The sequence below is a fragment of the Sparus aurata genome, chromosome 23 (assembly GCF_900880675.1).
Source record: "Sparus aurata chromosome 23, fSpaAur1.1, whole genome shotgun sequence".
Taxonomy (NCBI): Eukaryota; Metazoa; Chordata; class Actinopteri; order Spariformes; family Sparidae; genus Sparus; species Sparus aurata.
The window spans coordinates 27,640,793-27,653,081 of record NC_044209.1 but is presented as its reverse complement, the minus strand read 5'-3'; the positions used below and the strand labels follow the sequence as shown (position 1 = coordinate 27,653,081).

At 44.3% G+C, this 12,289-nt stretch overlaps 1 protein-coding gene across 5 annotated transcripts in view; it reads right to left on the bottom strand.

Annotated features, from left to right (window-relative positions):
* LOC115575099 (RNA binding protein fox-1 homolog 3-like) overlaps nt 1–12,289 on the bottom strand; it is a 437,664-nt gene that overhangs the window by 347,882 nt on the left and 77,493 nt on the right. For all 5 annotated transcript variants that reach the window (XM_030406944.1, XM_030406945.1, XM_030406951.1 and 2 more), the window contains one exon: nt 779–889. The gene's annotated coding sequence lies outside the window, so the exon portion shown is untranslated. The remainder of the gene's footprint in view (nt 1–778; nt 890–12,289) is intronic.

Sequence of the window (12,289 nt, the reverse complement as noted above, 5' to 3'; positions counted from 1 at the left end):
CTTGGAGATATTCTCTCCGTAAGTGCAGACACGTACTAGATTATCATTCCAATGAGTCTGTTCTGATGTCTTTTAACCGGCTGCATATAGCCCGGGCTGACGAGAAAAGAAAGCACTTTCCAACAGCGGCTCATTACACAAAATGGCAAAAGAAGAAAAATGGTATTTCTTTGTTGTCCAGTGGTTTGCATCTTAAGTCAATATGGCATTTAGAGACCTGCCGAGCCTCCCTTTAATTAGAAGATGTGCTAAATAATGAGAAAGTAGAGGAAGCAGTGCGCTGAAAAAGATTTCTTTGTTTTATTAATTTTTCTTACTTTCAGGTCACCTCCGTCCTCCAAATTAGTTCCTCTCTACTTTCTCTACTTTTTTTTTATTTTGTTCTCCGAGCAGAAAAAAACAAACAGTTTGTTGTTTTTTCTTGCGTGAGAGAAAAAAAAAAGAACAGTCTGCATTTTTCTTCTTCCGTCGGCAGCGTTTCATCAGAAAGCACATTTTGAGAGAACAAACTGTTCCGCCGCTGACTTTTCCTCCCTCTCATTATCGTTCCTGGTAAGTGAGAGGCCTATTGAATATTTGCCGGTGTCATGTTCGACTGTAACCCTCTTAAGATGCTGTATTTATATCTAAAAGGTGAAGATCTGGATGTTCCATTCTCATTGTTTCTCAGGATCATGTACAGTATCCTCTCTAACAGAGCTCTCCATTCAGATACGAGGTGAACTTTTGCACCGTTATCTGCCAGTTATGTACGTCCGGTGACGGTGAGTCATCCTACCTGTGAGAGGTCGGAGGTCAGAGGTCGGAAAGGTGTCGGGAGAAGAGGGAAGAATCACTTGTTGCTGCAGCTGAGGCTGAAGTCAGAGACGTCACTGTGACCAATCAGTGTCTGAAAGAAGAAGAGCAGAAATATAAATGTTGATACTCAGTTCAGTTCATTTATAACCAGGCGAGAAATCAGTGTGTCAGTTTCAGTAAAAAGCAGCTGAGCGCTTAAATATTCAGCCGCCTCTGATCTTTAGTTTCTCTTTACAGCTTCAACGATTTTCAGGCCGAGGAACCCTCAACTCCAAACTCACACGTGTCATATTCTTACGTTTAAACACATCAGCAGCGTTCGCCTGATTCTCTGCAGCCTCTCCAGTGGATTACGTGGACGATACGTCTCCTGCTCGATGAGTTGCATCGTGGTCGAGAGTATAAAATCGTCTTGTTTGCATAAAAATCTGGTGCCCACCACCGCAGTAACCCTGAGGACCTCCTGTTAAAGACCGAGGCTCGGTGACGTCCTCTAACTTACAGTCCCTTTAATTTGTCATTTCTTTAATTTAACTTGATGTAAAAGTAATTTATCTGGACTGAACTTTAAGCCAAGAGTCATAAATGCAGTAATAATGACAATTAATTGCTAATTTTTCTCCTTGAGGGCCGGAACTGAAACTTAACGGTGGACAAAGAGACAAAAGCATTCACGTTTAGTTTCATTTTGTTGTAATGCAGAAATGGAACGAGGATCCGAAGCAGCCACACCGCAAAGAGTCACTCTGCAAACTATATAAACACTGTTAAAGTTTTAAAAATGTGTTTGTTTAACATCTGTTTTTAGCTGCAAACATCTGGGGGGCCGTTTTGAATCTGGAAAACTTCTCTTTGGCTCGATACTGAACAATTAAAAAGGTCGATGCCGACTTTTTCTGTGTTTTATTTACAGTCACCTTCCAATAAAACAATAAATCTCACTGTAGTTTATCAGAAAAGTCACTCAAACAGGAAATAGTGGATTTGTCGGCGACTACTTTGAGCTGAGGAGTAACAAACTGTGTAGGATTGAGTCACGATAAACTACAGTGTGTGTGTGTGTGTGTGTGTGTGTGTGTGTGTGTGTGTTCGTGGTAATAAAGAAACATGTCAGCCGGCACAACAGTGATGTGTTTTTAATAGTTTCTGGACACAGAGGAAGAAGATATACACGCAGAATACTCGCTGGTGGATTTATTCCCTGGTAGTTTTGGTCTTCAATAAATATTTCCGTCAGGCAAACTTTCCCCCGCTGACTGAAACATTACAAGAAAGACAAAAAACTTTGCAGCCGTGGCGAGGTTTCTAATGACGGGCTGTAATATCTGCACACAAAAAATCTAAAATCTTTCCCGTCCAACGCTGCTGTAAGAGGTGAAAGGTCGGCTCATAATCCATAACAGATAGTTAAGCTCGGCCACGCTGGCGTCCGATCCTTATGAAAATTGTAACGGGCCTTGGCACGAGCGCCGAATCCAACAAATCAGAACTGTGAGGCTTCCACTCATTAGCAGTCGGGCCGCGAGAGGTCGGTTCGAAATGTGGTCAGCTGCTCGACTCCCACCTGCTGCTTTATCTGTCCCAGGATTTATAGCGGCGGCGGCGGCGGCGATGGTGGTTGTAGTGTTAACGCTGAATGAGATCCGCTTTAAAAATAAACACATTTGCCAACACAGCGAGGGCTTCAAGTAACATTAGATTATATAAATTGTCAGTAATGAGGCACCGGGGACGGCATCTGTGATCCGCAGAGGTCGAGCGCAGCATTCTGCTCCACCGCCGAATAAAATGCATCCTGAGAGCGATTTAACAGCCTTAACATGAGCAGGTACATACAAAGAGACAAGCAAGAGGTCCGAGGGGGGGCGCCGGGCTCGCTGTAGAGGTCACACACACTCACACACACACACACACACAGTGATACACAAACACTGCTGACAAGGGGAAAATATGAGGACTTCTGAAGCACTGTAAAATGTATGAAGAAACGGATGTGAGGGTCATTTTACTGAGCAGAACCATTAACATCTCTGCCCTTGTCTGAACTGGAGCTCAGATCAGTCACTCACACACACACACACACACACACAAGACATGTATGCACACACACACACACACACACAAAGCATAATTTTTCTCCTCTTTTTACATGTCTCCTCTCTTTTCGCCCTCGGAGAAGGAGAGGTCGACATTTTAACTGCAGCAGCGAGGAGATGGCTTCCTTTCACCTTGACGGGCATATAATGAACATTTTTCATTTTGAGCTTAGCTTCACTTACAGAGTCAGTCAGCTATTTTCTCTTTGAACCTTTTTTTTTTTTTTTTTCTTCCCTTCCTGACATTTCCCTCTGTGGTTTTGCCAGGATGATCTTCACACTAAATTTGTGCCCCTTTTTAAAGAAATAGGATACATTTTCTGTTGATTTCTTCTTCTTTTTTTTTTTTCTCAAAGCGCTCATTTCCATAAGAGGTACACAAACAGGCCTACAGTGCAGCATGAAGCACAAACAATATGCTAATCACACCTGTTTCAATTATCCATCAATCATCCATTAAACCCATATCGTTATTTACTTATTGTTTTTGCGTTCGGCCTCGGAAAGGAAAAATACCGCGCCTGCAAGGAACGTGACAAAACATCTTTATTCCTGTAACCTCGACACAAAGAAGCCTGACTGGTCTGGTGAAGCCTCACCTGAGTCAGGAGGTCACAGGTAGATCACTCGTTAGTATCAGAGCCTCTGTGTTAAAGTGATGTTGACAATTCTTATCAGAAAGTCATTCAAACAATATGTAGAAACGACAGCACAGATACACAAAACAACCATACAGACAAATAAAAAATGACCACAATAAAATGTGAAATGACACCAAAGAGACACAAAGAAACATAAAAGATATTCTGAACGACAACACGGAAACAAATCAACTACAAAGAGACACAAAGAAACATAAAAGATATTCTGAACGACAACACGGAAACAAATCAACTACAAAGAGACAACAGCAGCAGAATAACGTGACAAGACAACAGAGAGACACAACAACAGCCATTAAGAAACACAAAACAACTACAGAGACACCAAACAGCCACAAAGAGATGAAACACAACAACAACAAAGACAAACAAAACGACAATACAGAAACAAAACAACCACTACAGAGACACAAAAACAGCCAAACAAAAGCAAAGGGACATAAAACAGCCAGAAATTTATAAAAAAACAACACAGAAAATACAAAAAACAGGACATAGACAAAAAAAAACTGCCATAAAAAAACACAAAACAACAAAAAGATGCAACACACCACAAGGAAACAAGAAATGCACACAAAACATAGAAACAAAACACCCACAATGAGACACAAAGAAACGTGAAAAATGCAACTACAAAGAGACACAACAACAGCCATTAAAAAACACTAAACAACTACAGAGGCACAAAACAGCCATGAAGAGATGAATCACAACAACAAAGACACACAAAGCTACTATACAGAAACAAAACAACAACTACAGAGACACAAAACAGACACAAAGAGATGAATCACAACAACAAAGACACACAAAGCTACAATACAGAAACAAAAACAGCCACAAAATGCTTAATGACAAAATGACACAACCAAAACCATTAAGAAACACAAAACAACTACAGACACACAAGACAGCTAAAAAAGAGCCACAAAGATATGAAACACAACAATAAAGATACACAAAATGACAATACGGAAACAAAACAACCACAAAAAGGGTAAAAACAGCCACAAAGAGACGCAGAGAAACAGAAAAGATATTCTGAATGCTAACACAGAAACAAATCCACTACAAAGAGACACAAAACAGACACAAAGAGATGAATCACAACAACAACAAAGACACAGAAAACGACAATAAAGAAAAATGCAAGATGACCACAATAGAATGTGAAACGACAACAATGAGACACAGAACAGACACAAAGAAACATAAAAGATATTCTTAACGACAACACAGAAACAAATCAACTACAAAGAGACGCAACAACAGCCACAAATATATGAAACACAACAACAACAAAGACACACGAAACGACAATAAAGAAACAAAACAGCACAAAATGCTGAATGACAAAAGGACACAACAGCCATTAAGAAACACAAAACAGCTACAGACACACAAGCCGGCTACAAAGAGATGCAAAAGAACCACAAAGATATGAAACAAAACAACAAAGATACACATAAAATGACAATAAAACAACCACAAATAGTTGCAACACAACAACAACAACAAAGACACACATAACCACAATATGGAAACAAAACACCCACAATGAAACTTGTTTAATATGTTTCACGTGTAGTTTTATGTCAGGTAGTTTTGTGTGTCTTTGGTTGTGATCGTCAGGAGTTGATCATCTGATGTTCTTCTTATTTCCGATATGTTAAAATGTATCGTCTGTTTGTTCTGCAGTGCGTTGTCAAACACGGCTGTCATCCTCTCAGTCAAAGTGATGGATTAACTTCACTCGAGGAAAGAAAGGAAAAGTCTAAAAAAAAAAAAAAAAACCTCACCGATGCATCTCATAACCAAAGATTGGAAAAATAAACGACAACAGAACTTCGTCCGAACACTTCTGCACACTAATCCCTTTTTTAAAAAAAACTGCAGAAATACAACAAACACAACATGGGATGGAAACTAAAAACCCTCCGTGCAAAAACCCTAACTTGTGCTCAAAAGGCTAGTTAAACAGGACCACATGTACCACACACACACACAGACACACACACATTTGCCCACACAGGGGGGGCTGGCAGGGTGCGTTCCAAGACAGCTGGTGAAAACCGGGTGTGCTCTGGCTGCTAGAAGGAGCAGATTCAGGTGACATCTGTGCCTCCTGTTGCAGCGCAATAGTAGAAACACTAAAAGTGAATTACAACATTAATGATAGTGCTCTGCAAGCTGTCGTTCCATATTACGCATCCATTATTCCTTGCATGGGTACTCAGAGGCATCGTGAAGGAATCGGAGAGAGGGCCCCGCCGCCCACCTCCGCAAAAAAACACACCAAAAAAAAAAGAAAAGAGGAGCCACCTCGCTGTGAAGAGGAGCAGCGGTGCTTTATAGACTAACACCTCTCCACCGCTATACCGTGTCACCACATGGCACGGTGCTGCTGACTGGATGACTGATTCTCTCTCTCTCCATTTCCATCCCTCGCTTCATCTTTCAAGCAAGCAACCTCCCACCCCTGACCCCCCTCCTCCTCGTCCTCCTCCTCGTCCTCCTCGCCGCACCGCCGCCGCTATTCCAGACAACATTTGTTTGATCTTGCCGCCCTCTACAGCTGAATGAAATCAATCTGGGAGAGATGTCATGTGTGAGCAGAAATGATTGGCCGCAAGAATAACATGTATTTGAGAACATGGAGCCCCGTGCCCTCTGTCTCGCCGCCTGGACACACATGGCGGCCGCGCACGCGGCTCAAACACACGGTGGCGGTGGCGGTGGCGGTGGCGGCGGCGGCCCCAGCGCTCGCCTGATGGGCATCACACAGACATCTCCGAGCTGTCACCCGTCCCCAGACTTTCAATAACTTCAAATCCCCCGAAAACCTGGAGAATAAAGGCAGAGTCGATCACTCATAGCTCCCCTCACTCCGCCGCTCTCTTCAGGGAAATAACAGCCGAAGGAGAAAAACAAAGTCAGGATCCCGTCCTCTCCCGGAGAAAAGCACCGGCGTTCCCGCAGGACGCAGGGAGAACGCTTCTTTCATCAGTCTGGTTAACGCACAATAAAAAAAAAGATTCATTTAAGATGTTGTGACTTTAATAGCAGGCTGGTATAAACCGACTGTATGTGTGTGTGTGTGTGTGTGTGTGTGTGTGTGTGTGTGTGTGTGAGGGGGGGGGGGATCAGTGATAATCAAAGGTGGATTCTCAGAATAAAAAGCTGGATGACAAGGAGAGTGTGGTGGTGCTGGTGGCATCGCTCACACAGCAGTGTGGCTTTCACGCCAGCCTACACATTTCTATAGGAGTCTGTGTGTGTGTGTGTGTGTGTGTGTGTGTGTGTGTGAGTGTGTGATTTGGATTCATGCCATGCAGGATCGGATGGCGGGCGTTCCCCTTCCCCTCCACAACGCCGTCTCCTGAGAACATAAACAGATCGTCGGCACATCCACAGCATCCAACCGCAGCTCCGTGTCGCCGCCATCGCTGACTGGCTGGCTGTGATTTCTTCATTCAGGAGAGAGTGCCACAAAATGTGTCGTACTTGAAGTGTTTTACAATTACCAGCTGATTATATCAGCCGCATTAGCATATTAAAAGGAAAGACTACTTGAACACAGAGATAATGACTGAGTGTTAAAAATAATTTCCCCTACTCATTATCGACAACAGACACTGAGATCCGCGAGAGGGAAAATGTCGATAAATAAGCGTAAACCTTTACTGTGTAAATAACAACAATTAGGGCAGAAATGAGATCAGGCTGCGTCGGAGAAAAGGGAGATAATTCTAATTAAAAACCTGCAGATATCTGGAGAAGAGGAGCATAAAGCTGTGCATCTCTTCTTCTATGGGAGGGGGAATTATTCTGCGCTCATGTGTGAAAAACTTTTGTTGTCGTTTACGAGGTGTCACTAAATTCTTTTTATTGTTCGCCCGCTTTTTAATATCAGCCACTGTTGCTTCAGAGAGAGTGTCGAGTTCCCGTCGTGGGATAAAATGTCATCAGTGCCTCATAAAAAAGGACTTTATGTTTCAAGTAACTGGATGCAAATGTATGTGATGTATGTATGTCCATAATCTCCCAGCTGGTGAGACTATTACTGACTGGTTGATGCTGAATTCTGTCGATTTAAACATTTTCACTCACAGGACACACGTGATGTGTTCCAGGTGGTGTGGTTTCTCTTTGTTGCTCCTTGCATCCACGAGAAACGCTGCTAATTGGCGTCGAACCAGGTCACGTTTTAGTTGCTACTATTTTGAGACTAATTATCATCATTTCCATTATCAAATGATCTGTCTTGTGTTTCATCTAACAGTCAGAAAAAGTGCGGCCGCACCGTCACGCATGTAAGGAAAGAGGCGTTTAATGACCGTGTGTTTTTAAAAAGGCCCCGGCAGTCGTTTGACTGAAATATAAAGTAATCTTTGGGTTATCTCTGAGGGTTTCTGTCTTTCCCACGACCGGCCTTTTGATGTAAAACACGGCACAAAGAACGTTTCTTTGTCATTTGCTGTTTCGGTCTGGAACACGAGCCTTTCATCCCCGTCTGAATGCTGCCGCTCGCTCACGCCGGAGCTCCGTCCTCCATTGCTGAGCAGCTGTAAATGCGTGTGGACGTGAAGGAGACTGTGAATGTCATGAAATTCATCAGGCTGCAAGTTGGGGTTGTGTGCGTGTGTGTGTGTGTGTGTGTGTGTGTGTGTGCGTGTTGAGTTGAGTTTTCGCAGGCAGAAATCTCTGCACCGGGGTCGAGAAATCATTAAGTTATTAACATTTATCAACAGTTCTCCCTGCAGATACACGAGGGCCATTTTGTGATTTTCCCCCCTTTGAAGTATTGTGATGCCTTCAAGTACTGTGAAATATTTAGTTTGACGACGGTAGGCAGATTTCTACCCACATCTTTTTCTTTTTTCTTTTTCCTCCACTCCAGCACCACCTGCGCTGTTAATCAATACGCACTTTTCTTGCCCTTTCCCTCCGTCGTACACATATCTCCCTGTCTGACCAAACTGGCGAATTTGTGCTCTTAATCAGCTTGCCAGCCTTGTCTCCTCACTGGAGGCTGGCGACACGCTTCCCTTCCCCCTTAATTCCCCAGCTCTCAGCAGACAGGCGCGCTGATTAACATGCACGCCCAGGTAGGAGCTCCCTCCAACACAACCCTGCTGCCCACCAGGTCCACACACCATTATCCCCGCTACTCAATAGCACCCATCTCCGATGCACATCTGTCGGGGCTGCCGCATCCCCCGCTCCTTAATTAGCTTTACAACTTTCCCCCCACTTCTGGATGGAAAATAAGGGACGGATCTGTGGCCGGTGTGCAGACAGAACGGGGGAGAGGGAGAGGGACGAGGACATACGCTGAATGCTGAGATGGGAGATGAAATGGAGAGTGTGGCTGTTTGTGTTTGGGAGGACAGGATTCGCATGACTTCCCCTCGCGACCCGGCCAGGAAACCCCGTCCTCCTCCTCCGCCTGCAGCCCCGCCGGCACGTGCCTCATCTTATCTCCTCCCTCTCGCATCGATCCACCTTTCCCCCCTTTTTCAGTAGACGTCCTCAGCGCCTTTTGATTCTCCTCGTCGGCCCAGGTGACGCCGATTGGAGGCGGGGCTCCTCGCGTCCGAGCCGGCGCCGCGTGGCTAATGCTAATCCGCTATGCTCTCTGTTAGCCCGTCGCGTTTGTCAGCTGCTCGAAAGAAAACAAACCGGAGAAAACAGACAGTGAGAACGGAGAGAGGCATCCAATTAATATGAAATTGTCTCCAGAAGTCAATAAGGTTTTAGTTCCACTTGAGTGTGTCTAAACGCGCAGAGTAAGGCTAATTATAATCCCATGGAGTATTTATACTATTTACGCTTTGCCCCTGTCATTACTACAAGCTGTAATCCTCCGACCCGTGTTGTCTGCATGTGTTGATGAGCCTTATGCCGGGTGCCAAAAATACTTAAGCTCGTTCCCCCCTGCCCACCACCACCCCCACCCCGATTCCTGAAGGCTTCGGCAAACTATTTCATGCACAAACAATGTGAAAATAATCACCGTTACTATGGCAATGAGCATCGAACAATATCATAATCAGGCGCTGCCATCAAGAATGGAGTTTCAATCCAGAGGGGCAAAGGTTGCGGAGGGAAGAAGAACAATGAGCTATTTTAGTCAATCTGCTATTCTACATACATGGCAGCTTCATTAGAACTACCCACTGCGTGCATAACCTTCCGCGGGCCTCCTACCAACCGTCTCCAGTATTAGAAATACTAATCTCCTATGTGTATTTCACCCTCCATCCTTCCTTCCATCCAGCAATTATGCCCCCCGCCATCAAAAGCCATCAAAACAGTAATTTCACTTTTTCACAGGCAGGCTTTTCACATTTCCTTCCGTGAAAGGCCTGAATCATCCCCTTATCTCCATGGCTATTACACAGTGTGCATGAGAGTGAAAACAATGGGCTCGGCGTGATGAGATCATGGCACTTCATTTCTCCGAGGCCACTCCGGTAGACACAAAGACAATCCGGGCAGCGGCGAGGAGGATGGGGACGGTGAGGGACGGAGGATTTCTCGGTCACTGAGCCCAGGGCTGCGAGGCAGGTCATCCCCCAGTAATAAGAAAGAGAAGAAGAAGAGGAGGAGGCGGAGGGGGAGGAGATGTAATGGTGGTGGAGGGTCTCGCGGCCTCAGCGGAGACATTTGAGGCCCTGAAACCAAGGTCGGTGACTGGAACTCAAACTCCAGCCCTTTATTCCTGCCTGTGTACGGGAACCCTCGGAGGACTGAGCGATGCTGCTGCTGCTGCTGCTGCTGCTGGCTTGCTGCTGCTTGCTGCTGCAGGATGAGTGCCGGGTTGCTTGTGTGGCAGGTTTGGTCGGCGTCTTGCAGAGACGGAGAGAGAAGCAGGGAGTGCTCCACTGAAGAGGATATGGCAGAGTGAAGTGACAGGCCCGGGGAGGGAGGAGGAGGCTGGAGTTGCAGGAAGAGACAGCTCACTAGTGACTAAAACGGCAGGTCTGAGATACAGAGTGTCTCCGCACGCTCTGTTCGCTTCTCTTTCTTCTGGCTGCAGCGATCTCAATTTCTTCTTTTTCTCTCAATCAGTCGCAATTCTGGAGTTTATTCTAAAGGCGCTGAAAGGAGTATTTTTTTTTCTCCTTTCCTATAAAGTGCGAATGCACTCTGACAGAAAGAAATGTCTACTGGAGACACGTCGCCACAGGTTACATAAGGTTTAATTTAATAACGTTTAAAGACCTGAGGGAATAAAATTACCCAGCAAATATTAAACAAAGTCTGAAAACAGAAATGTAACAGTGGAGCAGAGATATGTTATTCTTAAGTCAGAATATTACAGGTTCCAGACTGAAATATAACAGTTTGTACGACTTTTTACTCTGCTATATGTGTCTGACGGCTTTAGTTACTTCTCAGATTACAATTTAGCACGTCTCCCTTTCCATGTGTCTGCAAACACTGTGTTCCTAAATATGTGTAAACCTAAATAAAACTCATGCATTTGCACGAAGCTGAAAACTGTTTTTCTGACGTGAAAATCGGACTTTTGAAACGATGCATCGCTGTGAAATTAAACTAGCCGACAGTCGTTAAGATGATCTCAACCTTGAAATGCAACGTAGACATTAATGCAGGAGATAAATAATCCAAAAACATCAGATAAAACAGCAGAAACACTGACGGGGAGCATCTTTATGTCACAAGTGCTGTATTTCTACCGTTACTGCTGTAAATGATCTGAATACTTCTTCCTCCACAGCTGACAAAACATCAGAAAACAGTATATTAATAAATGCAAATAATGTACATAATCATCCACACTGAATGCACGTATTTATCCAGCAGTCTGTCTTTAAGTCTCTGCACTACTTTTTCTGTTTACCACACAGAACGGTCGACCTGTTCACCTGTTTTCAGACTTCCGTACTTCCTTAGTGGTGTTGCCATGGCGTTTTAAATATACTTTATAACACGACAGCTTTACCGTCACGTCTTGTTCTTTATCTAATTTCATTATTCTTTATCCTATTTGTTGACCCCCCTCGCTGTATGTCTACTTCCTTGCAAGCAAGCGAGCAAAGTTTCTTGTACGTTTACGTGTATGTTGCCGACAGAACGGCGAGATTAGATTAAATACTTCAGTGCGTTGTGGTGAGGTAATGCAGATTCGCTCAATAAATGCAAATACATGCACGTTTCCTGTCTCTGCTCATTGATTTTCATACTGTATGGAGATGGAGGGAATATAAATGCATTTAAAACTGTAGGCGTGCAAAAAAAAAAAAATGTATAAACTCTAAAAGTATATAAATAATGACATCATTTGTGTGTGTGGAAGCTGAGACCCTGCAGTCGCACTGTGTGCTGTAAACTTCACATGCTCATGAGACGATTTGATTCACTGACGTATTTCCCAGCCTCCATTTCCATTACTGAGGCCTGTTTCTGTGTCTTTAACTCTGCATTTGTCTGCCTTGTGCAGCAGCGTGTACACACACACACACACACACACACAGGCAAAACACACATGCACACACACTTCCTCTCTATCTCTCACTCCATCTCTCTTCCTCTTTTTCTCATTGGAAAGGGGGGAATCGGGTGGGGTGGAATGATCGTGTTAGGGGGTTCACAGAAGACTGACTGTTTATTATTGTCTTCGGCCCACTTAACTCTGACAGTAACAGAATGAGATGGGGAGAGAAGCGAGTGCCATTAATCACGGTGTCGGGAGGGCCTGAGCCG